The sequence below is a fragment of the Myotis lucifugus genome, unplaced genomic scaffold (genome assembly GCF_000147115.1).
Source record: "Myotis lucifugus unplaced genomic scaffold, Myoluc2.0 scaffold_44, whole genome shotgun sequence".
Classification (NCBI taxonomy): Eukaryota; Metazoa; Chordata; class Mammalia; order Chiroptera; family Vespertilionidae; genus Myotis; species Myotis lucifugus.
The window spans coordinates 843,455-849,991 of NW_005871092.1; positions in this window are offsets into that span (position 1 = coordinate 843,455).

Here is a 6,537-nt window from a genome sequence, read left to right on the forward strand (position 1 = left end):
TCACAGAGTAAGTGCACAGTACCACAAGACTTCCTCCCAAGGCACATACACTTCAGAGGCCAGTCCCAAGCCCAAGTTGTTACCCGTGCCTCTGGCCAACTGGCTACAGATTGGAGGTTCTAATGACCCCCTCTTCAGGTTCAATGAGTTTGCTAGAGCATCTCAGAACTCAGAAAAACATGTTACTTACTAGATCGCTGGTTTATTATAAAAAGATAATTCAGAAACAGCCAGATGGAAGGGAAGCATAGGGCAAGGTATGGAGACAGGCCAATGAGCTTCCATGCCCCGACGAGCACACCACTCTCCCCCAATCTCCACAGGTGCACCAACCTGGAAGTTCTCCAAACCCCATTTATGAAGGCTTCATTTCATAGGCATGCTTGATTAAATCACTGGCCCCTCTTCCTTCCCCAGAAGTCAGGAGAGTGAAACTAAAAGTTCCAACCATCTAGTCCCAGGAATGGTTCTCCTGGCAACCAACCCCCATCCTTGGGTGTGTTCTAAAGTCCCCTCATTAACATAACAAAAGACACTTTATATTCTCAACACTTTGGACATGTCAAGGGTTTTAGGAGCTCTGTGCCGGAAAGGGAAGACCAAATATATATTTCTGATTATAAATCACAATGCCACAGTTATAAAGTGTTCCTGGGAAGCAGCTGTACCCATTCACTTACCTATTGTTTATGGCTGCTTCCGTGGCAGTGTGGCACAGTTGTGACAGAGTTGAGTAGTGGCGGCACAACCCAAAATATTTCTCAACTGCCTCTTTCCAGGGAAAAAAAATGGCTGACCTTTAGTCTATGTTAGTGATCCTCAATTCTGGTGCAGATTAGAATCACCTTTCTTGGGGCCATACCTCTAGAGATTCTGATTACATTGCTCTGGAATAAAAACGTGGGCATTTGTGGTTGTTAAAAACCTCTCAGGTAATTCTAATGTGCAGTCAGGCTTAAGTATCACTGGCTAGCCGGCTGGTATGGTGCTGGAAGCCAAGTCCAGCATGTCATAATTGCAAGAGTTTCATCAAAAGGTTGATGGAACTTGGGGACTCAACAAGGGCTGAGTCACATACGTTGTCACCTGTTGGGAATGGCTGAGGGCATTTCACCAAACCTGAAAAGGGATCATTATTTGCTGCCAGACAGCTCAGGGTATCTTAATCTACATGTTATTGCCTCCTACTGGCCAAACACCTGAAGAGCTGTAGGCAAATTCTCCCCATTCTGACAATGGACTGTGTATACGAAACCTGACCCTTTGAAGTGTATATCTCTGCCTCACCTCAGGACAATTTGTGTTAATAAAAAGCATGGGGTCCTGAGACGAGGAGATCTTAGTTCCTTTTAGCTAAGCTCCTTTGACCCCCAAACGCCTTTCAAAATTATGCTTCGTCTCTAGACTCTCTCTTTATATGAAGTTACGCACAGCCCCTTTTCCAGATTGCTGAACCCTTCTTAATGCCAGAACAAGAACCCTGGCAGTATGGCCCAGTGGTTGAGCGTCAGCCCATGAACTAGGAAGTTATGGTTCAATTCCAGGTAAGGGCACATGCCCTAGTTTCTGGCTCAATCCCCAGTAGGGGGCATGCAAGAGACAGCCAATAGATGGTTCTATCTCTCTCTCTCCCTTTCTCTCTCTAAAATCAATAAAAGTATATTTCAAAAAAAAAGAATCGTTGGCTAAAGAGTGCTTTTACAAATGAGAAGCGAAGCCACTGGATACATTATAAAACATGACCAAGTCACAATTCCAAATTTTGAAATATGCCTGGTTGGTTCTAACACCTACTGAATTTCCCTAAAACAAACTGCATTTTATTCTGGAGGATAGCAAAGACAGTTAAGTAGAAGATTATGCATGCCTTGATTAGAAGCCTCACTGTGAAAAAATATGGAATGCCAGTCTATTAAACACAATTGAAACAAGTGGAACACAATGTCAGTGCACTTGTGTTGTCAATTATTTCTTAATGGGTTTATAATTGTAGCTGCTGTTGTCATGTGGATCCATAATAAATAATGATTTTTGAATGCTCCCCCTCCCCCAACACACACCTCCAATCCACATTTATGTAGAAAGGTTTGTAAATCATGCAGTTTTTGGCTGTGCGTGTGTGTGTGTGTGTGTGTGTGTGTGTGTGTGTGTGTGTGTGAGAGAGAGAGAGAGAGAGAGAGAGAGAGAGAGAGAGAGAGAGAGAGAGACAGAGAGAGAGAGAGAGAGAGAGAGACTACTTAAACAGTACTACAAAGATTAAATTCTGTAGCCCTGTGTCCTTTATGTGGTGTCTTTGTCAATTATGAGGATAGATCCAGAGACCTCAATCTGTGAAGATTTCTCTAAAGGTTTTATACTCATACAGCTTATAAAAGTTATTAAATACTTTTGCACAGGGTTAGGAAATTCTTCGCACAGGGTTTGGGAATTCTTAGGGAGGTAGAGGACTAGGAAAGACATGCAGAGAAGGGAACAGCCAGGCTATAAAGTTTACTGTCTGGTGTAATTAGAATAGGTTATAGTAGCCAGAGAGGAATTATGCTATAAGCTCCCACCATGGCTCCTCTACTGACTGTGAAAATGCCTGCAGTTCTCCAGGTGACCAAGCCTTTGCTCAGAAGATCCTCATAAAGTGTTGAATCTTGAGTCACTGAAAAGAGGAAGGAGGCTGCAATGATGATGGGGAAAATAATGATAGAAACCATTTCTTTCCCCCTAATTCCTGCCAACCTATACATGAGAACTTCTATTGCTCAGAAGTAACAGGTATAAATAGTCCCCCACTTCTTTCCTCTCTTAACAGCTTCTTCCTGTGGAGGGGAAACAATTTATCTGACTGGTGAGAATGCTCAAATACTACAGCCATTGGTCCTTATTTCTCTCTTAGGCAGGACAAATATATTAAAGGCTAAATGTGCCCCGTGAATCTTGGAATCTTGGCCTTTCTGGGCATAATAAGGTGTGGCCAGCTAGGTATGTGCTCTGCAAATGCAATCTCCCCACCTGAATCTTATACTTGGACAGGAAAGAGATTCTATTGGGAAACCCATTCTAAGTTCACTTTCCTGCTATGTTCTTAAATCAAAATAGGCAGAACTAAAGCTAGCCCCATTGATTTAGAATTTGGAGGGAAATGCATGTTATTAACCAGCAACTTCAAACCCTCACCATACTATTTGGCACATTTATTATTCTTCATATGATTCAAAGCATGGACTCTTTATAATAACCCTGTGAGGTCACTGAAATAGGTATTTGTTTCAAATCCCTTTTGAGAGTTTCTGGCTATCCCTTCCTTATTGTGCTCATATGTCTGTTAAATAATCCACTGCAATTTATTCCTCCCTCTCTCCATCCTTCCACCATAGCTCCACCAAATTTGTCTGTTTTGACAACACCTAGAATTACCCCAAACATTGTTGTAATTTCTTTAACAAACTTCACTAAGCATGATTAGCTAAGCATAAGGAGTCACAGACTGTTGGTGTGAGAATACCTATATAGAGAGTGAATAGATTGGGGCTGTCACTTTCTTCTCTAAATCAAAGTTATTGACTTCTTACTACGAGCTAGACACTGTAGGTACAAAAGCAAAACATCAGTGTTCTCTATTCTAAGAGAGATCACTGTAATGGATAAAGTCAACGGTACATTACCTTGACCAACCATTGGATCCTATACAAGCTCCATTTATGCTTTTCTTTCCCAGTGCTGCCCAAGATGTCACATATGGTACCATGGGAAGAAGGCTGTGCTCAGAGAAAAAAGTGGACAAGCAAGAGCCATTTGGGCAACCATCATCATGGGATCTGTTTTTCATTCCTATTCTTCTTGGGCTCATTTTAAACAAGGACATTTATGGGATTTTTATGAAATCTGATTTTTTTTCTTTCTCAAGTCAGTGAACCAGAAACCTACCCATCAGATAGAACAAAGAAGCTCATTCATCCTTCTGGCAACTAATTATAAAAACAGGGGGAAAAATAACATCAAGTCGGAATAGTGTAGTAGAAATAGATGAACTTCTAAAAGCTAAAATTATGTCTCCTTTCAGCTGTCTTAAGGAAGAATTACCCCCAAAATTTGAAGCATAGAGACAAGACTGGATGTGGTCAATAGAATTGTTTTCAAATCTATTGAACAGTTAGTTGAGCCATGGCCCTGAGGCATCAAAGATGTAGCAAGGAAATGAACATAATTTGCCCAACACTTCGCATTATTGTTATTTCAGTAATGAGGAGCATTTTTCAGAGATTGGTTCTCCATTAAACATACTGGATGGCAGATTGTCATCATTATTTTAAAAACATGAGTTAATCTTGGCCTTGGCTCCCTTCAGACATTACAACTCACACAACTTTAAAATCTGTCAATTGAAGCGCAAATTATATCTTGGATCGTTTGTTTTGTTTGTTCAAAAAATAAGCCTCAAAATATTCTTCTTGAAAGAAATAATCAATCTCCCATGGTCTATAGATAGCATGAAATCTGGAAGAAGTCTGGGTTTTAGGAATATTTCAAGGAACATTGCAATCTTAACTAACTTCATCATAAATAGTGCTCTCATTTTTTAAATGAACTAGAAGATAACTGTCCATTATATAGGCCCATAGTATATTGGCATGTTAAGAATATATTACTGCAAATTTTATACTCATGGTGGTTCTTTTCATATATATTGTATTTCTATATATATGTAAAACTTTTACAATGATACTCATAGTTTTTAAAAATCAAGTTCTGAAATCATTGATGCTTCTTCACAAAGAGTACTCAAAGGAAGGAAAATCCATTTTGAAATTCTAATTCTATTTCTCAGTCAAATGACTTTGAAATGTTACTTTACTTCTCTGAATATTTCTCATCTATAAAATAAGGATCATAATAACTACCCTAAAGGTTAGCATAAAAGAATAAAGAAAATTTTCAATATTTTTCACTGCTCCAAACAGCCCACATCAACCTATTCCTAGCAGTGATACATGTATCTTCATCTTCCCAAGTACTCTTCTCTGACATGTGTATTAGTCCTTATCAAAAAAAGATAATTTTGCTGAAAGGTATCTGGACCCTGAAAAAAATTCTAGAAATAAAATTATTCATGTTTCTCCACTGAGATCAGGTTTTAGACTGGAGATGTGAGTTTTGGCATTGGTGTGGGAATGGTTAACAGTTGCCAAGAAACACTGCTAGCCTCTAAATATAGTTTTGTTCACCTATGTGAATTATCTCCGATTGTTTGTTGAGAGAACAGAGCCTATATGAAATGCTGCAGTATCATAAAAGCATTCCTCAATAATACATTCTGGGTGAAGGGCGGATATATCAGACCCACAAGATTCTCAGACTGCAAGGTTTAAGTAATCAAGTCAAGTAATCAATGGGTTTTATAGCTCATAATGGATGAATTCATATTTCACTTAAATAACCTGAGTAGCTAAAAGCTTTGAGTAATTTTCTCATTATAAAATTCAGTTGTTTAAAGACAAACTGTTTTCTAAAATTGACCGAGTGGTTTCTGTAAATCACAGCTCTGGCGCCTCGATCTTACAACCCCATATAAAAAAACTCTATTCTGAAGTAGATTTTGGATTCATAGAATATTCATTTGTGTGCTGGGACACTCCATCAAACAAAAAGAAATTCTGCATGATTAAACAGAATACATTATTCTGCCTCTTTATTTGCATAATAAATCAGACATACACTGTGGGTCATCGAGGGCTAGTTATAGCATCTAAGAAGTTATGCCTTCAACCTCATTCTCAATTTTCAAATTAAAACCATTTTAAAGAGATACAAAGTTTCCACAATTATTAAATTGCAAATGGATAGTCAAGAATATGTGGACTATTTTTTTGTATTTTTTGTTTGTTTTGTGGACTATTTTAATATGAACATTGCTACATTGAGGAAATGAGGTAATTCTACTTCATAGTATGGGTAATAGAATAAATCAAAAGTAAGGGAGTGAAATATCATCTCTCTAGGTCTTAAGTATTGGAGAATGAGACATATGGAAGTTAGTGTGAACAAAGATATGGACCAGAGCATATAGCAAAGTAAATAATTCTATCAATTAGACAGTTCAAGTGTTGACCTACTATACAATAGCTGATCTACTTACTTTTGATATTGAATACTGCGGTAGGATTATATACACAAACTTCATTCACAGTCTAGGCTCAAGTGTCAGCATGGGTTGTCTCTGCTTATAGAAAACTCTGTGGTCTCCCAATTGCCTATGTAGGTAATAAGATTAACTATAATATCCTTAGTGTAGGTATATGCTGAGATAACCAGGCTCAGGTCTTATAAACACTCACTATTAAATCTTGAAATTACTAAAATATTAAAGTGGAAAGTAAGAATGATATTTAAATTTGATCCTCATTCATTTCATAATTAACCATTAAATGCATAATATATGAAAAATATTTTTTCAGGGACTTTGTGATAATATTGAAATTAAAATGTATTCTATACATGTACACATTGAAAAATAGATCAAATAGAAAATAATACTAGTGCACCTAT